Source organism: Epinephelus fuscoguttatus, linkage group LG16 (genome assembly GCF_011397635.1).
Source record: "Epinephelus fuscoguttatus linkage group LG16, E.fuscoguttatus.final_Chr_v1".
NCBI classification, from domain to species: domain Eukaryota; kingdom Metazoa; phylum Chordata; class Actinopteri; order Perciformes; family Serranidae; genus Epinephelus; species Epinephelus fuscoguttatus.
Genome location: NC_064767.1, coordinates 14,361,049 through 14,386,109, shown reverse-complemented (window position 1 = coordinate 14,386,109; position 25,061 = coordinate 14,361,049).

Sequence of the window (25,061 nt, the reverse complement as noted above, 5' to 3'; positions counted from 1 at the left end):
TAGCCTTATAATTATGCTTTTATATATATATATATATATAGCAAGGGCCTTGCTTTAGAGAGGTCGCCATCTTGTGCCGCCATGTATGTACGGCAGCCTGAGCGGACAATCCAGCCAGCCGCGTGTATAAATAAACCAACGAAGACAGCGGACGGAAGAAGGAGGAAACAGCAGAGAGTGTTAGTAGTTTGTCAGTAGAGAGTAGTGAAAAGTTTTTTTAGTTATAAAGTTTGCGAATGGACCACACTTACCACGCAACAGGAGAGAATGAACCCGAACCGTCATCTGCGAGGAAAAGAAGACGCATCTTCGCTCCTTGTGATGCACTCTCTGCGGCGCTTTCCCTCCTGATGATATATCTCCCCAACAATGGTAGCACCGAATCCCATTCTGTGCAGCAAAATGGGAGCGGAGGATTCAGCCTCTCTTCTCGCCCGCTCAGCATCTAAGTTCCTCATCTGTATGCTCCGGCTCAAACAGGTATGGCTGTGGGACTGTGTCCGCTACAAGAAACTCTTCAAAATCGCGTTCAAAGTCATCCATTGCAGCTACTATAGTCCAGAGATATTGCTAGGCTAAATAAACAGATGAGCGCTGTTTACCGGCTACGCTGTCAGTCATTACACCAGAAGAGTCAGAGTTTGGGACGGAGTCTTTTACCCCCTGGAGTGTTACTGGAGTTTTTGGAGTGCTCAAATAAACTGGCATTTTTCCCGAACACTACTCTGGTCTCCTGTGCGTGAGGGATCCATTACAATATCGTAACATGGCTTAGATTTCTAAATAAACATTCACCTCGTTGCTAGATAGACCTACTCCTGAAAAACTTGTGTCTGCGCGAGGCTTTTTGTCCCTACGAGGCCACCGTCATTTATCCGATGGGAGGGGTGAGTGAGTGAGCCCTGCAATCTAGAATTTAATAATCAAAGTGTTTTTATTGATTTTCATATTCAAACATCAAACATCCCATTCAAAACAAGATAATGGGACTCAATATATACATCACAAATACAGGTCTAAACTACAGACAAAACAGTGACAAGACAAATCATACTAATACCAGAGAAGAGAAATAAAGAAATAAACGGCTGCCAGACCTTAAAGAATCTCTTAGTGTTGCCCTGCAACGTAAATCTAAGGTGCTCTAATTTAAGGTGTGCCATCACCTCCTCCATCCATCGTTTGTGAGATGGCGGTGTTGCCTTTATCCAGTTGCCGTGCAATCTAGAATTTGACCACTGATGTCACTGTTTTCAACCCATTTTACACACTGGCCCTTTAAAAAAGACTGACTTTTTGAAACAAAAAAGGACAGCAGAGAGACACAAAGTGGCAAGATAAGATGCAAATATACATTAAATAGACACAAATTTACCTATAAAGAGACACAAAACTACAACAAAGACATGCAAAGAAATTAAAACGAGACACAAAGTGACCACAGAGAGATGCAAAAATACAGAAAAAGACACAATTTTACCTTAAATAGACACAAACTGACTTTTAGAAAGACACAAAACAACAACAAAGATATGGGAAGGACCTACAAAGAAACAAAAAACAACCATAAAAACATACAAAATGAACATGAAGACAAAGGAACTACAAAGACACACAAAATGACTACAAAGAGACACAAAACCAAAAAAAAAAAAAGAATGCTGACAGCTACAAAGAGATGCAAAACAACAGAAGCAAAAAGAGGCAAACCCAGCACAGAGTCTGTGTGCCTTGCTCCTGTGTAGGGGAGGTGGTGGGGTCTTTTGCATGTCTTTGCCCAGGGGCCCAATGTCTCATAATCTGCCCATGAATTTGACCTCCACTTATTTTTTTCAAGTGTGGGTTTTTGACCTCTTTTCAAGATAAAACAAATATCCACTAAAACTGCCTGCACCAGTCACAGGATCTGAACACCTGATATTTTACAAATCACGAGTCACTAGTCGTAGCAGATTCCCATTAAGCATAGATTACGGACAGAAATATATTTCAGGTCTTCTGAAAAACTCAAACTGAAAAATGAAACTATGTCACAGTGAGAATGAGACATAGCAGTGTTAGACTTTATAAAAAATCTCTTTGGAATAAAACACATTTCACATTTTGTTTTTCAATAAAATTCCACACCCTTTGGTTAACTGTTTTATTCTTTCACAGCAGGTGAGCCTCTAATTCATTTAGCAAAAGTAGGAGCTCAAACAGCAGTGAGGCAGGTGCTTGTGTCTAACTATGCAAAGATTTCCTGCAATCACAGTATCAAAGAATCCAACATATCCAGGTCAATTTCATGATAGATTCACTGGAGTACAGTCAGTGTTGATTAAACATCCGAAAGCACCTCGATTGCTGCATGCACCCGTAAACTCTGATTCTCCACTCCAACATTAAGTGAGTCTAGGTTTTTTCCTATCTCCCTCCTCAATCAAATCTGAGTTTACCGCAGGGTGGAAATTATCATCACTGCCTCTGAAGCCTCAACATGAAAGCTCAAGGTTTTTTTTCTCCATCACTGATGGCCATTGGATTTTTCACAATATATTTCGAAGGCCCTGTGAGGTTGAACATTATTTTGGTCTTATAGTGTGGGATGGCTTCAGGTGAGGCCCAGACTGAGCGTCGGTGTGAGCAGCATACCGAGCGGCGGCTCAAGCAATAAAACAGGAGGAGACAGAGAGAAGGAGAGCGAGCGAAAAATTAATGAGAGGTTTAGAATTAAATTATGAAACACGAGAGAAGAAAAAAGGCATGCAGCCAAAAATAACAATCACACAGACAAATCCAGCAATTCATCTTGATAGGGAGCCTGTTAGTGTTGAACTCTGCTCACATGAAAATACACAAAATCCAGAGCAGTCACGAGAAAGAAAAAACAATCAGAAACTAATTTGTCAGTTTGGTAGAATGAGTGGAAACAGAACTGTTTAGTAATGGTGAGGTAACCATAGAGTAATGATGCGTTCTTAGAAACTCAGCATGATGCATCGCTTTATTTGAGGAGGCTCGAAAATAGAAATTATTTGTGCGTGATAAGGAAGTGATGATTGATTATTGCATTGGGTGCCACTAAGCAGCTGATTCAGAGCTAATTAGGAATGATTAATTAAGAAAGTGCTCTAAAGATTTTGGATTTAAAAATTGGTTCATTAACGCAGTGCCTAACAGTCTCTTTTTAAGTACCTCATTGTTATCTACAGCACACATCTTGACACCTATTGGTGAGTTTAGAGTCACCACTTCATGCTCAAGCTCAAGGTCTTCACACTGTGGGGGAAAACCAGGGCACCCAGAGGAAACCAACACATATATCGAGATCCCTCCTCTTTTTTACTGAACAGAGGGGCTTGGTTTAGTCTGACTTTGAAAACTTTGGTGCATTCCAATGCCCATACTACCATACTATGCCTGAAAAACATTTAGTTTGTCCCAATACATAGCATGTCAAATGCAGTATGCCAAAAATACCAGGATGTCCTACTGCATCCAGTTGCATTTTGGGGTATGCAAGCCAGCATGCTTTTCTGGCTGCTCTGACCCACAATCCTCTGCACAGCGGAAGATGTGTCACAAGGACTGACAGAGGCCGCGATGGTGCCACAATAGTGTAGAACAATTTGTTAATGGGGCGGCTGTGCCTCAGAAGATGGAGCGGGCCGTCCACTGATTAGAAAATGAGCAGTTCGATCCCCGGCTCCTCCTCCTCCACAGAACTCCCAATTTCTCCCAATGGCTGTTCAATCAGTGTGTGAGTGTGTTACAAACTGAGAAACACTTTATATGGTAGCCTCGGCCACCAGTGTGTGAATGGGTGAATGTGACTTGTAGTGTAAAAAGCACTTTGAGTGGTTGGAAGACGAGGAAGGTGCTATACAAGAACAGGTCCATTTACCATTTACCGTCATTGTCTACAGTTAGTACAAAATGCAGTCTTCCAACTGGAAAAAGAAATCATAACTCCATAACACCAGGTATGGCCTCTTTCCACTGACTTCCTGTCCGTTTTAGGATTGATTTTAAAATTGTATTGCTTGTTTTTAAGGTTTTAAATGATCTGGCACTACCTTATCGAGCAAGACTTTTGTTTCTTCATAATACAGCTGGAACACTAAGGTTGACCGATCAGATGCTCCTCGATGTTCCCAGAAGAGAACACAAAAACAGTTGCATAGAGCCCTTGTGGTGGCTGCAACTTGAATCTAAAACAGCCTGCCTACTTATATCAACAGAAACATTTAAGTTTAACGTTTAAGCTGCTGCCGATCCACCTCTTCTTGTTCGTGTACGACTGAATTGATCCTAGAACCTCAATTGACTTCTTCTTTTCTTGTGCTGCAATTTGTTCTCGATCTATGTTTATTGTTTCTTCTGCTCTCGTTGATGGCCTCATCTGCTGCTGCTGCTGCTGCTGCTGCTGGCAAAGCTTTACCTCCTCCACCCCAGCCTTCACCTTTCTGATTCAGACCCCTAACATGGATTAAAGGTTGAAAGGATATTCTATGCCTTGCTTTGGGCCGACTCTTGTACATCCTGTGCTCCCTGTATTGGTTTAGCATACTGCTTGTCTGACCCAGGGAGCATCTTAAGAGTGGAGCCATCAGCCAAGTCTAACTGGAATTAATACATTAATATGCTATTGCTCCATGAAGCTAATGTAAGTGACGTGGGTGTGAGACGGAATATAACAGTCCAACAAGTTCTGGCTTTTCTCGTAACTTCAGTGAAGTCCAAACACAGATCAGACAAACCGTTACACCTGCTCAAACCCCGCAACCTTGACCCTTTCCTCTTCTACCTCCTCTCTCTTGTTCTTAACCACAATAACTGCCAGCTGCCTGAACTAATGGACTGCGACAGATATATGAGCAAGAAGGTCAAAGTTCAAGGGGCAGTGGTATGTCCCAGCTGTGTACATACTCCATACAACAGTACATCCTTTGTAAGGGAAGCTGCAGTACATACTTAAAGTGTAAAGAAAAAGTATGCAGTTCACTCTCTGCCTTCCCAACCGTACTCCTCAGCCATTCCACCTGATTACCACCTGCCTGCACACCTGCTCCCAATTTCCTCACCAGCTTCCCAGTACATACACCTGCTCACAAAGACTGACTGGCCCCCTGCCAGATTGTCTGTTTTCTCACTGCCGCCATAGTGGTCCAGCCTCTGCTCTCATTTACCTGTCTGCCTTTGCTCCGAAAGTACGCTCACATACAACTAATTTGAAACAGCAAATATGTTTTTTAGGGAAACATAATTACAAATTACTCTTTCTATTAACATAATGTTGCTAATTAATGAACCAGGCCAGTCACAAAAATGTTGATACTGAACCTATCAGCAAAATCTTCACTAAAAATGTTCCACCAAAATAGGCAACCTTGCAATATAGTATCCTCTGTGACAACAGCATTATCATTTTAATTGTTACCTTTTTATTACCATTTAACTGAAATTACAATGTTTCCCTAAACAAGCTGCTAAGACAGGAGTCTAAACACAAACCTGAGACTTTGACCCACCTCTCTGTGAATCCAGCGCAGTGCATAAATGTACTGTTTCATTAAGTCATACAGTGATTATGTTGTCACCACCATGTAATTATGAATGCAATTGACCCTTCGCTAAGCCCCGCCCCTTTGTGATGGTCCGACAAGCTGTCGGAGTAAGCATGGAGCCCACACTCCAACTAACTGCACTCCCTGAAGAAATATTATCATATTTTTGGAAAACTGAAACGGTGATTCCAGAGAGAAGCAGACAGAGGGGTCTACAGTCTGTGTTTGAAGGATATATCCAGGATGTCAAACTGACTCAGCAGCAACAACAGGTTAAAAAGACAAAGATAGTTAGAAGCTAAAGCCGAACTATAGGCTACAGATCTCAGTGTAAAAGTGAACCACCACATCACTGCTGATCGCCACAGAAGACAATGAATATAAAGGGAAACTTTGCTGATATTGAACCAGCTGTGTGGCATCACAGTGTGTGCAGATAAACAGTGTTTGGCTTTGCCCCTGTGCTGCAGCCAGCACCCGGATATCCGCCACCAGATGGGCAAAGTCAGGGAAGGGAAATCAAACAGTGCTCATCTGTGCATAATGTGACGACACACAGCTGGTTGAATATCAGCAAAGTTTCCCTGCTTCCCTTCACTGGTTCCTGTCCAGCAGGGTCGGTCTTTGTTTCACTGTTATAATCATTAAAAAGCAAAAGCAGCATGTGTATACATTCAGTAGGCTATATGTTCAGTAGCTAGCTAGCTAACCCTACACTTTTCAGGGTTTGATTTTGGGTCAATTCAGCAATATACAAGGGTAATTTCTAAAAGACAGGGTTGGCCTTTGTTGGCTGCCTGCACGATGGTGAACTTTGCCTGAATTTCAATCAAATAAACCTGCTCTGTTTCCTGACTCTTGCTTTTGTGCGCAGGCATCTTTTAACAGAAACATTACAAGTGATAGGTGCTTTTGAACGCTTGTACAGCATGACAACAGCGACCAGTACTTTTACAACCCCTAGGCATCAACTCTGTCAGGAGTCAGGTCAATAGGTTTAAGTGTGGCAGTTCCTCAAAACCACTCTTGTATTGCAGTGCCTGTCTTTCAGGCAGCTCTGCATCGCAATCTGCAAAACAGCTTCAAAGGAAAATGTGTTTGTCTCAAAGGAACTGTTTATGCATTTTGCTGCATTAGCAATGCATGGTGCCTATTGATTAGGACTGGCCTCCACGTTGCTTTTGTATGAAGGTAACACCTGTCAAGTGTTTTTAACACCTTTAAAAAAGCTTTGCATAATTGTTCATATTTACTATTTCATCAGTCCATCAGTGCTCACATTTGAGTCAAGTAAATCAGATCTAATTATGTTTTAATTCACGGGGATGATTATGACATTCCTGAGGCGACCTTAATGAAATTAGCTGTTTGATTAGTGATTTCACGCAGTGCAGTGTACATTCTGTTTCTGTCTCGTTAAAAAAGCTAATGAATCGACTGCCTCACCAAAACCAGAGGACTCATGCATATCCTCCCCAGGTGTTACTCCCATATTTAAAATCCAAATCGCTTTTTGCCCTTCACACCACAAGATAACCTCTGCTATCTGATCCACAGGGCTCACAGCACCATCCATTGGTCATCAGCATTGCTGTCATTATCACTGTCACAGTGTGAGTCTATACACTGCGCGCAGTCGTCATTGTCACCCCCCAACAACCGAGCAACCCAGCAGGTCTGGAATTAAGTGCAGCATGCCAGCAGGAGGCCGAGGCCGGTGAGCCCCTGAGGCATGTGGTCCCTTGGCTGATTGCTGAACTGAAGCTCTGATGGAGAGGGTAATTAAAAGAGATGAGAGCATTAATAGTGCATGAGACAGTGTGTGTGTGTGTGTGTGTGTGTGTGTGTGTGTGTGTGTGTGTGTGTGTGCAGGTTAACAGGAGGGATAGATCTCATGTTTAACACATTATGTCTCTCTGTCAGGATACATGTGACAGTAAGAACATACAAAAGGCTTCAGACTTGAAGCACATTCACACAACCTTTCATAAAGCATACTTGTGAAGAGGAAGGGTCTGTCTCTCTGTCATGCTGGGGTCTGCCTCTTACATTAACATCCTCTACTGCAGCTGCTTCCATGGCTACCACCAATAACCAATGAAACACACAGAGTGCATTCACATGAAAACACACAGAGATGACACACAACAAAAGGGGCTCACTTCAATAGGAAGACATGCACGTGTAATTTCATACACAGCGGGTAACAATATATGTGCAAAAGCAAGTGTTTTCTCTGTCCAATATGTTTCATGGATTCTTGTTTCTGCAGCCTATGGCTATACTTTCTCTGTCTGTGTGCTGTCAGAGTCTGAGCTAGAACAGAATATGAGAAAAGAGACTGGAAACACTGCGGACATAGTGATTGTGAGAATGAATAAGAAAGTGTGAAGCAGTCAGAATCGGCGGTAGAGAGACAGAGGGGAGTTTAAAAAAAATGGATATGTATTCTTTCCCCCGGCGCATAATTTGTTCTTAAGGACAGATTTGGATTTTTTTTGGGTTCAGGTGTAGCTCTGCCTGGACAAGCGAGGATAATCAGAGCAGAGATGCAGAAACTCTAAGTGAACTTTGCAAAGTCTACCAGGCTCTTTTAATACGAGCGAGAGCTTAGGGAGAGCAAGGGAGGCACACATTGTTGTTCTGGATTTACCATGCAAATGTTTTTAGTCACGCATGGATAAGAACAACAAAGCCACTTTAACACTGGCAACCTCAGTTTAAAATGTTTTCACGCCTGGCGGGCTCACCTCAGCTCTTAAAAAGGTACGGCAAAGTGTCAGCAACCATCGTGTTGCCCTGTGTTGATCAATGATGGAATAACTCTGAGGGAAAATGGACAGCTTTACCCTTACAAGCAGATAAGACCTCTTCCTAGTTGATATTCACTGTGAGACAGGAGTGAGTGAGAGTTGTAGTTGCATATGCAAGTTTTCCTCCACATTAATGATTCACCAAAGGCAACATCTTTTCTGATATTTTTATCCAGAGATGTGATCTGGATGATAAGTCGACTCATTTGTCATTCTCTCCGTCCCTCGAGGTCTTATGGCTCAGACCCAGATCATATCAATCAAAAGTTTCAATGCAAAGGTTCAAGATCCCCAGAGCTGTTGTCTGTATGGAGAGATGCAACAGCGGAGCAGAGCAAGTTAATACTTATATGTATGTATGTTCATTTCTTGGTGGTAAATGGAAACTCTCCACTCAGCCTAATTGGTAGTCACTTCTAGACTTTCAGGCTTCTTTTAATGTACATATGTAAAGAAAACCATGAAGATGTAATGCAAAGAATCTATCAATATGTACTGGAAATGAGCATCACAGATTAAAAAAGGAGAGGCCAGTATACGACACTCCTATAGCTGGTTGGTTGTTCATCACTGCATACTTTTAAACGGCTCAGCAGCAACCAGAAACAAATGTGTTTCAGGCTTCACCATTTTTCAGGTTTTCCAAACACATTTGTTTCTTTGCCTGCTGCTGCGCATTAGGAACACATTATAATATGTTTTCTTGTAAGGGCTGACCATGCCATCCTTATTCAGTGTGACCATTCATCAGATCCCAGTAGCATAAAGGTCACTTCCAAACTATTTTAGCCGCACTGGCAGCATGCCTGTAGGGGTGGCACCAGTCGGTCCACAACTTTGGCCCAGACTGAAATATCTCAACAGCTATTGGGATGGACTGCCATGAAATTTTGTACAAACATCCATGTTCCTTAATGACTTTGGACCCCCTGACCTTTGAGGTTCATGTTTGTGGATTTGAGTGAAATGTCTCAACAAGAAATGGATGGATTGCCAAATTTGGACATGGATAATCACACAACATCAGGAGGATTTCAGTTTGTATACTTTTAAGTTAACAACCAAATACCTGCAAAAATAACCAAGCAACATATCATCATAGAACGGTTCGTATGATATCCTATGATATTGCGCCCCATCAATGATGTTGTGCCCTTGACATACAGTTACGTCATTAATAGTGATGTTAGGTGCTGTGCTGATGATTCGAAGCGTGCGTTGAGTAATCCAGGAAGTGTTTCTGTGATGCGCGTATCGAGGCTTGTATCGTTTCAGACGAGTGACGTCATTGATGACGTCTGAAGCCTCGCTGCCCGGCTGTACTACATGACTGGCTCAGGAAGTGGTTCAGATCTTGGCGCGAGGTTTGCACAGAAATGACACAGAACACGAATAGCACCCCTCTTTCCATTATTGTATTATATGACACTACACCACAATACAGTTTTTGCCTAAATGATTGGTTTACACACACAGGATGCATTCACAAAACAATTACAGTTTATTATACATGTAAGTGATACAGTATAGTCATAATAGAAAATACACTATATTGATATACAGCCTATATATGTACATATATATGTGGTATACATTTTTTGTATCATATTTTAGTATATATTATCATTATTATTGTTGTTGTTATTATTATTATTATATCTTATTATTTATAGTCATTCCCAACAGCTGTTACTGACACAAAATACCATGTATCACAGATTACATGGTTAAGATCACAGCTGCCTGTTTTACACACTTTGGCCAGCAGGTGGTTTCGTGTGCACATGAAGCCTCGAGTAATGAACCCTTTTCTGAACCAATCTGCTGGAAAGCTTCAATGCTTCATGAAGCTTCATTTCACCATCACTTGCCCAGTCAGCAGTTAAAAGCACAGAATGACAATCTGGCAGGCTTGTAGCAGAAAGCTATTGAATGGCTAGTCTAAGCTAGTTTAATGTTCACATGTAGATCAACTAAACATTTAAATGCAAATAATGCCCTACAGAATACAAACATGGTGCTTATAATTAACTCTCTACATGAACTTTACTTACAAGTGGGGCTTTCCAAGGCACAACAGAGGAAGGAAAAGACAGGGTAGCTGTAGCTGTAAGCTGACCACGTCACAAATGAAGCATTTCCCTGATGAAGTCTCGAAATGATCACCTGTCTGTGTCATGTGACTCAAACAACCAATGAAAACTGTAGCAGCAAATAACATGAGGATATGAGTGAATTACTCACAAACAACCACTACGGGGAGGAAATACTTTCAGTATATAAATGCAAAGGTCTTAGAGAACAATGGCAACTTCATACCTGCTTAACATGCATGTCAGCATAGTCATGGTGAGCGTGTTAGTATGCTTAAGTTAGCATTACGCGTCAAGTTGTGTGCAGCCTCACAAAGCAGCTCATGTGGCTGTGATCTTGAATGCATATTTTCAGTATGCCTTTTAGTCTACAATATACTATATTAATGCAGTACAAATATCCTCTAAAAGGTACACCCCTGGATCTTCTAATAGCTGGTGTCAGTTCTGGTAAATATAAATTTATCTCCATGGTTGAGTAATAAAAAACACAGCCACCAGCACATTAACCACAGCTGCAATGGCCCATTAAACTTATGATGCCAATAAAGTGTGTTTGGTACAGTCGACAAACTGGAAATAACAAGTTTCACACCGCGTTTGTATTTTCGCTCATCGAAAATGACAACCCTCTCCTCGGCCATCCAAAACAATGCCTCCATTTTTGGTGTAGTGTGAACATTATTTCAATTATCTTTTACCACTGCAGAGGATGACAGTGTGCAGAGAGCACCACATGCCACAAATCTGTGACGCTCAGTATATTCTAGGATGAACTTCACTTTTTTTTTTTTTTTTTACCACTTTTCCAAAACCAAATTCATGTCTACATTCTTTACTTCAGACAGCGACTTCCAACATCTCCTACAGCGACTTTCAACTCGTGGAAAAAAATTGTGTGAAATTGTTGAATTTAGTTGAAGAGCGAACTAGTGCACAGATAGGTACAGTAATGGCATAATGAGACCAGTGAGAAAAGTGTAGTTTGTTTTACTCCAACACTGCATGTCTTCTCAATTGCATCATGGTCTGTTAAAGTTGCTGCTGGAGGAGAAACTGGCATCTCTGCTGCTGTTATGATCTATTATATACAGTCAGTGGTGGTGATAGATTTCTCTCGGCATTATTGTTGACTGTTGGTAAAACTGTTGAGTCTAAAAAGAAAATTGTGTTTAAATAACCTTTAAACCTTCTGATTATGTTGCTTTAGATGACTGAAAATGCATTTTCATCGGTGTGACAGCAGCAAACAAAATGTCTCGCATTCAAAATCAAGTTAAAACACAATACAAATGGATTCAGAATAGTTTTGTTTTTGCAAAAATAAGATGATTATGCTGTGAGTACACATTTGGTGCCATTATTTTTCTTTTTGCTATTATCCACTCATGAGCTGCTCATGTATCTGGTGTGGCCGCCATTAGTCTCATGCAGTGAGACACATCTCCTTTGCATGGAGATGATCATGTTGTTGATTGTGGTCTGTACAATGTTGGCTCATTCCTCTTCAATGGCTGTGTGAAGTTGTTGGCAGGAATTGGAACATGCTGTCATGGCATCCCAAACATGCTCAGTGGGTGATATGTCTGGTGAGTGTGCAGGCCATGTAAGAACTGGGATGTTTTCGGCTTCCAGGAATTGTGTACAGATCCTTGCGACACGGGGCCGTGCACTATCACGCTGCAACATTGGGTCATGGTGGTGGAATAATGGCATGTCAATGGGTCCCAGGATCTCATCATGGTGTCTCTGTGTTTTCAAATTCCCTTCAACAAAACGCACTGTTGTCCGTAGCTTATGCCAGCCCATACCATAATCCCCTCGCCACCATGGGGCATTCTGTTCATAACATTTGCCTGCACGACGCTATACATGCTGTCTGCCATCTGCCCGGTGCAGTGTAAAGCGGGATTTATCTGTGCCAGAAGATGCCTTCGACAGTGAGTATTTGCCCACCCAAGTTGGTCACAATGAAGAACTGCTGTCAGGTCAAGACCCTGCTGAGAACAACGAGCACACAGAGTAGCGTCACTGAGCCGGTGTCTTATAGTTTGTGCAGAAATTCAAAACAATTGATGCATCAGCTGTTAGCGTGGGAGGTCCAAGACGATCTTGCAGGTGAAGACACAGGATGTGGAGGTCCTGAGCTGGTGTGGTTAACAGGCTGGTTGGATGTACTGCCAAATTCAATGAAACGACATTGGAGGCAGCTTATGGTAGTGAAATGAACATTCAGTTTCAAGACAAAAGCTCTGCTTAGCATTGTGTTGTGTGATGAAACTGCACATTTTGTTGTGACCATCTCAAGGCACACCTATGTAGCACTAAAACAGATTAAAACAAAATTGTGACCAGTGTTGGATCTATAACTTATACATATGAACACGTTAAAACTTAAAGCTACCATGGCTTAAAAATATAAATAATTAGGCATTAAAGTATAAATCTATACACCAATACTTTCCTGAATTGAGGAGATTCATGATTTTGTCTCTTGCTAAATTACATCACAAATTAAAATCTTGAATGTTTGATTGGTAGCCTTGAGGGTAGTCAGTCATGTTTACAAATTTGAATTACAGCTGCCCAAGGTCTTAAAATAAACATGAGAGTGAGACCTTCTTATTTATAATGGATCTGTGCTTTAATTGTAATGGCGGGGGAGCTCTCACCAGCAAATGGTGAATTTCAAATTTCCTCATAATGTGCCCCTGACCGCGCAGCCGAGAATGGAAAATGAGTTACCTGAAAATACAGAAGGTAACAATGCTGAACTGAGGAGCATAACATGCCCACAGGGTGTTCATCATCCCCTCACTCCATTCAGGCTCTGGTGAACACACCAATCTTCGACTGGTATTCAAGTTTTTATGTGCTGTCAGTGTACAATGTGCACAACAACAAATTTGTGCTGATTAAAAAACTGCGCCTTTTCCCTGGATTCCTTATTATACGTCTGAAAGACATGATGAATGCAAAGAGAAAAAAAGTTGCCTGCATGACCTGAAATGGAGTAACAGGGAGCGGGGTTAGATGTACTCCCATGCTGTAGAAATCTGAATAAGTTCTAGTGTTGTCATGAAGCTAGAAGTTGTAATCAGCAAGGCTAGAAGCAAAATACCACACTTGGGAGATGCCGGCCTGAAAGTTTGCCTCACTCTAAACTGTTAACACTCTCACAGGGAATTAACTGCTTGTGTGCAAGTGTCATCAGCTTAAAGGGAAATCCAAAATCCAAAACAGGGTCCAAAAAGAAAAAGTTTCTCAGAGTAAAAGCTCTCTGCAGGTTAGTTCAGTATAGAGTGTTAAGAAAATCCTAAGCACTCCAGCAGCGAATCCATTCAGGCAAAATAAAATGCAAAACATATTCCACTTAGCGACAGAGGAGACAAAATACTCCCAGATTGATGCTTTCCTTTGTTGAAAGCATAACCACAAACTTTTCCTCACCCCCGGGGGCTAAACTGTTTTTATTTTATTTCCTAACTCAAAGTTTCACAACTCCTTTCTTCCTTATTTCCCCCTCTTTCTTATTTCTCTACCTTTGTAGCCAAGAATATGCATCTCAGGAGTATTGCTGTCCCCCACCAACAAGGAATCGGTTTATCTATATTTCCACATTCAATAAGGTTAAGAAATTTCTCATAAACATATTGAAAGCTTCATTCAGTGTACTGCGGCACTGATTCACCATTAATCCACCTCCATCCATTCATGCAGGTATTTTTCAAACCTGTAAAACTTTATTTTAATCTACTTAAACACTAAGTGGAAACAAACAAGCTTTTTTGCTTTAATTATCATTATGAGTTTAATGTTTATTGCACAATGTAATGACCATGGAATAATGACACCATCTGTGCTTAGATTGATGAGCCTCGCTTTCATTATGCAGTTCTGCCTGCCACTGCAGCCCATTGGTAAAATGCTGGCATTGTGTGTTTTTGCAAATCATGGATATGTTACATTTGTGTACTGGTTGTTCTTAGCGAGACATTGGCGGCATTGCAAGCTGTGATTGTGCCACGAAAAAATTGAGCATAGCGTTAGTTCAGGCAGGACACGATGTCAAGCTCAGCTCACATCCCAGCTACATCAGCTGATCTCAAACAGCCCAATCAACTGATGGAGCAGCTGACTGATGGAAGGGAGTCAGCTGATAGATCACGTGATTCCTTTCTATGCAACCAACTGGCGAATCTCATTCAAACTGCTCTGGCCTGCCGACTGTTGCTGCTTCCTCTGCAAGCAGCTTTGCAACCTGCCTCCACCCCAGCTCCTCCTTTTTTATGTTGTGTCTGATTTATCAATGTCATTTCTCTTTGTCACTGATGCTTGCTCTGTTCCTGGGGGGGTCTTTGCTGCTGCTCTTTCTGCCTTAGACTTTTCATGTAGGCGCATGGAAGGGCAGGGAGAGAGGTTTGCCTCTCTGCCTCAGGCTTTCCTCGTTTGCACGTGGAAGGGCAGACAGGTGTGCTCTCTCTGCCTTAAGGCTTTCCATGTAGGCGCATGGAAGAGCAGGGAGGTGTGCTTTCTCTGCCTCAGGCTTTCCACAAGACAGAGAGGCCCCAGAGCAGAGCCGTACCGCCAAATATAATACTGCAAAAGGAAATAAAGTTTTCTTTGATTAAAGTGTTCCTGACTGAACTGGGTATTTTAGGCCAAAACATGATCTTCTCCAAACTATAACCAAGTATTTTTTGTGCCTATAACGTAATCTAAAGACAACTAAAGCTGTAGCATATCTGCTTCTTCATAACTCAAAGTGTGACATATTTGTGGTTTGTAGAAACACAAAATGCCAACATTTATTCTGGTTGGGCCACTGGCACCAATCTCCTGTTGTTGGTAGTTGCTATGCTCTGAGGTAAACAGAAAGCCATCTGGTTGTCTTTGTGACAGCAGCTTCAACAATACTACCACTTAAACAAAAGGTATGTCGAGTAGTTGATGCAGTGTTTGAGTGCTAAATGTATTTCTCAACCACTAACTCCCCCTGTAAAGCATCTGTAAGTGATATAAACAGATATTGACTATTTGTCAATGTAAGGCTTTTGTAACTGCATTAAATATGACCTCAAATTTTAAATGAATGTGAAACATCTTCACTCTTTATGACAACTGAGTGAACTCCATCTGCTGATGAAGGTCATAAGGTGCTAATAGAAGCTCAAGGAAAACTCTACTAAGTGGATTTAAAAAAACAAACAAAAAAGAAAAGAAAAAGCATTTTTGTCAAACTTCATTATCCAAGCTCTAAAATTAACCCTCAAGCTCAACATGTCTGCATGAGTTTTAAATACATTTGTAAACAGTTACAAACCTTCTTCCTCTGAAGCTGGAGCATAAATATAGACAGTGCAGGCAGTGTGATTGCACTGGGGCCCCTGGTCAGAAGGGGCCCATAGAGAGAGCGGGCGAATTGCAAGGGATTCAGATTGCCACCTTGGAAATTTACCTGTGTTCAAAGATCAGTGACAAAAAAGAGAATATTATTAATTTAAAAATAGTGCTATTTGCTATATATGTCATCACAAAGGCAAACCCATCTGCATCATGGCTTTATTTTTATTTTTTTTAAATGGTCAATAACAAAATGATATGCTTTTTCTACATAAGCTATAAAACCTATTCAGTTAAATATTTAATTTCCTCTTGTCTTAGATGTTTTTGTCAGATATGCAATGATGATTGCTGGATAGTATGTTGATGTTGTCCAATGTCAAATCTCTATTTGTGTCAAGACAACACATGCACGATAGCGTGAACTAGGGCCAGTCATATTTGTGTACACTGGGGCCTGTCATAACTTCCTTACACCACTGCTCTGAAGTATTGGTACATAAATGAACAATTAAAAAATGCTTTAAGGATGTATTCATTTGTGTAATCTTATATTAGTTAACATGATTACAGCCGTTGTACTGTGTTATCAAACATTCATTAACCTTACACACCAGTTATTTTATAAGAAAAGTTATAGTTATGGACAAAAAACATCAATGAACAAAATAATTTCTGTTTAAACTACATTAGAGTGTATCAAAAACGATTTATTAAGTGTTCATACATTGTTTGAAAAGGATAAATAGCAGGGTTTAACTGAAGGGTTACCTGTAAAGCTTTATAAACTGATATGAAATAGAAAGTAAGTATCAAAAAAGAAAAAGTCTTTAGGTGTGAGCATCCTGGCTTGTGATATTGGCTCCCTCTCATTCCCTTTACACATTTTACATTGAAAGGATTCAGCAAATCCTCCAGGAAATGTTATTCCCTCTGCAGACTACAGTGCAAAGTGTTGCGGTATCCCAAGAGTGTAGTGTTCACAAAATTGGCTAACAAAACAGAATCTGTAGCCTACATTTCACAGCACATATATAAGCGTTTCCCTGTCCTGTGGCAGCTTACCGCTGCTGTTTTCTTCTACAAATGTGCACGTTTAACCTAACGGTGCTCCAGATCTGGAGGATGGTGTGAAGTGAAGCTTTATTACACCTCCCTCCCATCAAGCCCAGACTCTTGAGGGCTTTTTAAGTCAAACCCCTGCATAGCACCATTTAGACACCATCCCTATGATGCTGAATGTTTCACTTGAAGAGGATCTTGGCATGTTCTTCCCAGTGTGTCTCTGTTCTCCCTCAGGCGCTACAGCCTTTCAGGGCACCCTGCCACAGGAAAGGATTAATATTAATTCCTTCCAAATTACTCAGAGATTCAATTATGCAAGATAAAGCAAATACTAAGTCTTTCAATTCTGATTTACTTCCTACACACACAAAAGAAAAAATCTGCCAGTTGGAGCAGCATTGTCTGACACAGCTGTTTTTTTTTCCTTTCTACGTGCGTGTAGCTTCAGTGAGCTGGCCTCCTCTGTGTGTTGGTGAAATATTTGAGTGTAGGGGAAATGATATCTGGGAAATGTTGCCACTGCTAATGTATAATGCAACCAAAACTTTGCCGTCAAATACAGCTTCAGTATCAAAAGGACTTTTCGCCCTGTCATCTCTCAGTGCTGCATTGAAAGTTTTTTGCCTAGCTGAACGCCAGCCTCGGGGGAAGTATCACAGGGGCCATTAGATCGGAAAAAAAGAGGTCTTCAAACTCCGTTTAGAGGCTTGTGCTGCTGATGTTTTGGTTTGCTTTTCTGAAGCCACAGGGGTCTCTGCTAGTTGGGCTGGCATGCCCTCAAATGCTTCACACTGGCAGTTAATCACTTGGATCTGCAGAAACAAAAAAAAAAAAAAAAAAAGAAGCAGCCAGGCCAAGTAAGAAAGAAATATATAAAAGAGGAAAGACCATGACAGAGAAAAGTGGGGAGAGACAGACAGCCGAGAGGGGAGGAAAAAGGTGAAGAAAGTGATGTAGTGCAACATGACAAACTTTAATTGTGAGTTTTATCGATATATATGTATTTTTCAACATCAAAAATGACATTTTCTAGGCTATTGCAGCACTCCCTCAGTAGGAAAGCGGCCGACAAGACGTGACCTGGTTTTGCTGGCAAATAGCACTTCATTAATTAAAGGTATATTCAGGAATTGCTGGCTGCTGTTCATAAACAGTATCTTAAAAGTGTAACGTGAAAGCCAACCCCAGATTCACACTCGTGTTGGAACAAGCTTTGTCCACTTGCTGTTTCGCCTCGCTGGACCCTAACAGGATAGCAGTTACGGAACATGAATGAACAACACGAGCACTTTATAAAACACTACTTAAAGTACAAACTGATTCTACTTAAGGTTCAGTGTGTGCGCTGCCATGTTGCCGTGACATTTGACCTGTTTATGTTGGTGAACTCGGGCTTCATGGGTCTTGAGTTTCCAATTCCAACTCTTCCATCGCACTTTTCCGTGTCGGAGGTAATTTTTTTCTATAGTTACCACATTACAAAACTTCAAAAACGACATATTTTCCAGAGACACATTTTGCTGCACACTGTGGTGCGGGCAGGCTTTTAATCAAGTCATGGGGAGGACTACTCAACCTGTGAAAATGTAGTTGTGCAATGTCTTTTGTGGTTCTGGAACAGGACTGTCAAGTCTGTGAAATTTCTATACATCACTTCAGTCCTGTCTGCTTGCACTCGCTATTGCACTATGGTAAGTGTGTTATTTAGTGTTTCTGGAGCCTGACACATGGGGACTAAAGGTCAGGATATCTCGGCCTCTGCTGCATCGATTTTTACAAGTCCTTTTAAAAACCATGTCTCCTGTGAGTCTCTTGACTTTATAGAAGTGAAATTCTATATCACTGGAGTGCCCCTTTTAAAAAACGATAGCCACAGCAGACAGAAATAATCTTCCACCGAAGAGAACCTGGGACTGTGCTGTACCCTATTATCTACCATCTACTGTGAAAATAAATGTGCTTCAGTAGTTAAACATGGCAGGAAATTATGAGTTCAGGCAGGCACCGTGGAGGGTTAGGGATCGAAAATACAGAGAGGATAATCATATCTAAGATAAGATACACCAAAACAGCCTGATTAAAATCGGAGCAGCCGGGGACCTGTGTCGCATGTCTTCAACCTCTCTCTCTATGTACGTCTCCACTATCGACATAAAGGCCAAGTAATAAGTACAGGCAAACATTCTGCATGCATGGCCTGGTTGGCTCCGCTTTGCAGCATGGAACAGTTATGTTGTTCACAGCAGGAGAAATCTTCACGTCTCGTTAATTGCCGTTAATTTATTCCCTCTGTTGAACAACTTTCTCTTCATCTCCCCCTTGATCTTATGAACTCGGGACCGACGCACAGGCACAGATGCTGTGAATGAGCAAGCGTCCCCATGCTCCTCATAACGTTCTTGCAACCCAACCCACACACTTATCCTACTTTCACACAGCAACCAGCCGCAGACTCAGCTGTGGCAGGAAAAAAACAGAAAACTCAAAACACTAAAGAAAATCAGAGATAGATTATTATTTAGCTGCTGATTTGTGAATGTGTATTCTGATGGTGCTCGGGTATGCTGTGGGAATATATGCAGTGTATGTGTGTGAGTGATTTCTCCAATGCATTGAAATGAAACACTTTCTTTCCAGTTGACCCCAAGAACTTCCAAGCGGGACCAGCTGAAAGGAGCCTGCAATGATGTCTCAAATGAGTCCCTTAACACACACACAAACAAGCACACACACACTGCTCCCAGCTCTAATGCATACACACAGATGGACAGAAAGACTCTCACGCACACAAACAGCAACCCAACCGACTCCACACAACACTCATCAGCCTCCACCCCGCCGCCACAGACAGAGAGACGGCAGACTGAGCCTGGAGGTGGAGAATAGCAAAAGGCAGAGGCAGTGTGGGGTAGCAGTACTACCACTCTGCTCTGCTCCTCATCTGGCTCGCCCGTGGACAAAGCCTATCCGTTAGAGTGCAGGTCACGCACACCCAGGAATACAGATGGGCTGCTGAGTCTTTCTGTCCTGCCACTCAATGATTTAAGGGGCAAGATTAAACAAGAGGAGTGCCCTGCACGTGCATGAGCAGAGATGGATGTGTACCAGCTTTGTTTTGTTAGGGTGTGAATGTATTTGTGGCAGTGTGTTTACACATTCGACGCGGCGCACGTGTAGCCCACTGTTGTGCCTTTGTTTGCCGCTTTTATTGTGAGGTGTTTGCAGGCCTGTGTGTGCTTTTTCATACGCCTGAATGCCTGCGTGTATACCTGCAAATGTGTACGTGTGTGTGAGTAAACACGACACCAGCACAAACATCCATTTAGGCTGCAGAGGCACAGTGATGCTGTGGCAGCAGAATAGGGCAACACTGCTGGACAAATTGTTTGAATAAAGCCCTTTTAGTAAAAGCGAAATAATCCAAGACCTGTACACAAATCAGTACATCCATCACCCGCTCGGGAGTGTGGTCAAGTGCAAAGATCCTCATTTGGTTGTCAGTGTGACGCTCAGGGTTGGCTCTAGGTTCTCCTGCAGTTTCAAGATAATACGCTCAGTTCAGCCTCGCTGTTTACTCCCTGACTTAATCTGTCCTGACGTACAAATTGAAGAGCAGGAGTTGGAGGGAAAAGAGTTGTTCTTGGTTTTAACAGCAGCGGTGGAAAGTAACCAAGTACAATTACTCCCCAACTGTCGTTAAGTACCGATCACGTCTCCTTAATGCCACTTCATACTTACACGTCACTACCTGACTACATGTAAGAGGTACATGTTGCACTATTTATTACAGTACAATCATTTGACAGCTGTTATATAAAAATAGTCATACATGCCAAAACAGAATACGGTTTGCTTGATTAGCTTCAAACCAACCAGCTACAATATAAAAATAGGCCTACTGCTTGCTAATTATACGGCACTGTTGAATACTCGTCAGTATCGCATCCTGTGGTCTGCTTTTTCTGAATAGCAGTCGTTGCTATGAGCAACAGACCATTGCTGTGGATGCAGCTCTCATTATAGACACATACCAAAGCAATAGAATCATCTTTGAATCAATAGTTTGCTTTAAATAATTGATTTCTTTAATAAGAAGCCGTGTAATATTGTTAAACTTTAATTAAAAGCCTGGTCCCAATTAGCGCCCAGTCCCTTTTACTAGCCTCATAATTACCCAGTGAGTTTTTCATTATCCTTTAGTCTGTAAGGGTCCTCAGATCAAAAAAGTCAAGAGGGTTTTTCATTTTTCATAAAAATTAACTCAAGTTGTGAGCATTGTTTGAACAGGATGAAGGAACTCTCTCTGATGCGTTGTGCTTTTCGTTATTACACATCCATTTTTTCCTTTTTTAAGATTTCATTGGCGCTCTTTTAGTTACCTCAACTTGTTGCGCCCTCTTCTTCTGTAGTGGCTCCTGACTGGAGAATGCATTCCCAATATTTGCATTAACAGTAGTGGGTAGAAAAGCGCATACATTTGCATTTTCTTTTTCCAAATGGTCTTAAATTTGTGCAACATTTAGATGGAAATCCAACTACTTAAGTGTATAAGTTGTCAGGTTTTTGACAGGGGCATGAGCAAGTAACAAAATGTGTAGCTCAGCATGTGACGTAAACAGTGACGTGGGAGGGAAGCCTCGACTGGTCAGTCCTTTGGCGATTCGTCATTTGATGTTAATGGCCTCTTTGTTTGCGAGGGCAAGGAGGGCGCACAATTCCTTGTCTCCCCAGTTGCTTGTCTTTACAGTGTCTGTCAGGTTTGCATTTCCCTCTTGCTACTAGTACTAGCTGCTCATTCCTACTATCAACTGTTTCCTGTTTATCCACCGCCAGTGGGTCACACGTGCGATGTCATCAACAGCACCTCCCATTGCGGAAGGCCGCCTCTGTCTTTTTAAACTTAAAGGGCTCTGCCAATACATCTACCCCACAAGGCGGAAAATTGGGCGCCTCGGATCACCTCACCAATACGGCTCTGTGTGTCTAAACGCTCGCAGCTTGCCGGCAAAACTGCCCAACATTCGTGGAAAATCTGGCAGTGTAAAAGGGACTAATGACTCTACCAGGGTGTCTACAGGTTCTTATAGTCTTACAATGTCTCAAATGTTACAACAATAAGCCCTTAACAGTCATTAAACTTGACATGTTTGTGCGTCACTTGCGTTCCACCCACGACCCACTTTTGGATGGTGACCCACCAGTTGGGAACCACTGATTTAAGCAAACAATAGCCCGGGCTATTCATTAAAGTTTTGTGGTGAGCAGGATAATGTACAGCAAGTGGGTCAATACTACAAAATGGACTCCAACAGGGTGATTCAGGACCTGTGTCACCTGTACACCAGGGGGTCCAGGACCAGGGCTCTTATTATTATTATTATCTCTTACATGTTGCATGATGCATCAGTATTCATACTCCAATGAGATAACAGTATAGCACTGAAAGAAGACAGTCTTCTGCATAATGAGAACGTTCACTTTTTATAGTAAAGGTCAAGTCTGGTGACCATGAGCTGATCCTGGTACTGCCTGATAGTTACATGTCTCTGTCCCATAGACCTGCATTGTTGTCAGAACTATTAAAAACACACCAGTAAGTCACGCTGTGTCCCTTCATTACGTTGAACATGGGTTCTGTAATTTGTTATGACTGAGTCCTTCACACGCTGCCTCATCACGAGCGCACCAACTCCACACCATAAAGCAGTCGCCAACAACTGCAATGTAACGTTTGAGAAAACCCAGAGTGCCAAGGTTGATTAGGAAATAAATTACCCTTTTAAAAAATGTTATTTGTGAGCAGTCCCTAAATATCTAATGGCCCCAATGGGCTTGGTGTTTATGCTGTGTTCACGCCCTATTGGAATTCTTGTAATTAGGAGCTTTGAAATTATAAATAACATTCATGCTAATTTAGAAGTTGTAATTATGAATGGGAAACATTTCTTTTAAGAGAGCTCCAGTATCTGACTTGGATCTGACTAATATGGGCTAGCCCAAAAAAGCAGCAAACGTCAGCCAAAGTGCTGTCACTATTTTAACTCTCCCATGACCATCTCTGCAGCCACAAAACTGTCATGAGTTGTCCTGTGAGGTGAGCACTCACAAGTCATTACCATAGGAACCTTCGCCATCCATCCGACATGACGTGAATGTGGCTGTGGAGCCACAGACAGACTGAGGGAAGTCTGAAAGTATTGAGACAGACTGACACACTGTTGGGTTTGGCCTGTTTGTGGGATCTGTTGGTGATGTGATGAATGTACATGCTGCCAGTCTTATCCTTTATTTACATTTGTTGCCAATACTTTTGTACATTTCCTGGAGTAAAATTCTGAATGCGGGAATTTTACTTGTAAAGGAGTATTTTTACATTTTGGTTTTGCTACTTTTGCATTAGCAATAGATCTGAATGCTTCTCTCAGTGCTGTTTTAAAACCTGCTTTTCTCTACGCCTAAAGGCTCCTGTTGATTTTCTAAGAGGTATCCTTGAAGAATTACATCTGTTAAACACCCATTAGATATGCTGTGATATGAATAAAACTTCTCTGAAAGAATAAAAAAAAAAGCCAAATTGAAGGAAAAAAAAAAAATCTTCACCCACACAACTGTCATCAAAAGCACTCAGAGCGCTGCAGATTTAACAGATGAATGCTTGTGCACGTTCCCATCTGAGTTTCATGTGTTGGTACACAGCCAGGAAAATGTTTCCAACGTGTGACAGCTTGATTTAAATTTACTGAATAAAGGGTGTCGATGGTCAGCAAAGTAACTATTGAGCCTCTTCATAAATGTTTCACCACTCTGCGGGGCGTGCGCGAGCGTGCGTGTGACTGCATCACCGAGGCGAGGGCGTTTATCTCTCCAAAGACAGCAGAGTTCTTACAGCTTGAGGGGAAATCAGTAGGCAACAGCACTGATGAGAAGATACTTGTGTGTGTGCGCGTGCGTGTGTGTGCTAGTACACAATAATATGCGTGGGTGTGTGCACTTCACTTCAGCTGTTCAGGCACTGCGGTCAGAGGCTGAGTACTCACTCCACCTAGTGGCACTGAGGCCCCTGTATCATCCTGACTACACAGGAAACAGCAAGAAGATGAAAAGACAAACAAAACAATATTTACACCTGTCGACTAATCAAACTTGTCATTCACAAAAAGCAGCCATGGGATAGGACATCAGAAAGGATTCACATGGAGTTAAAGGGATAATTTGTGCTGGATCACATCTTGCAATAAACAACGCCACAGAAACGGGAAGACAACAGGTTATGAAAAAGTAAAACAGCATGTGCATGGGGGAGAGGCAAGGCTGCAAAGACAAATGAGTCGAGTGAGGGAGAAACGCATCCAGAGACAGAGGGAGATGAAAGCACGACTGCTGGGGAAGCTGCAACATTCAGCTGTAGCTCTCCCCCTCAGGCTGCGCTGCTTCACCGAGAGGCTTTTGATTGGCAGGTGGAAACCGTTAATCCCATGTTCTGCATCCTTTTCTCCCTCATTCTTTCCCTCTGCCCTCCCTCGCATTCTGTCTCAGCTGAGGACATCTTATCAATCTTGTATACCTATAGAGGAAGCGCTGCGGTTCGCTCTCCACCTCGTGTTTAGCCTCATCCACCTCCTTGTCACTGATCATCACAGGGGGAATGCTCCCTCTGCCTTTGACTTCCTACAACTGAAGAACCGTCATGTATAATGTATAGAGGCGGATGAAAGGCAGAGGTGCTTGTCATCTACATAACAGCTCTTTGGAATTTAAATCTGCACCACCACCACCACCACCTCTGTCTAATCATATATTTGCATATGGCGCGACGAGACATAAAGGTATAATTACATGTTATTTGTGCAATGTTTACCAGACGCGTTACCCCCGTTATGACAATTCCCAACGTTTCAGATTCAAAGACTGCGTTTGTCCCAACCGCTTGTTGTATCACGGTTGACACAGCTGTCGGCTGCACGGAATCAGCGTTGCCAGATAGTATTTCACTACATTCCCCAGGCTCCCCGAGCTATTTGTAAGTTTGACTCTCGGCTAGCAACTGCAACAAGAATCTTTTGTTTCCATTATGCAGCAGTCAGTCAAGCTGAGGGGCCGTGTCCACAAACTGTCACCACTGAGTGCTGTTAAGTATACCGACCACGCTTTGGACTCTCACTCCATCCCAGCCAGTTTGTCAGGGATGAGAGAGAAAC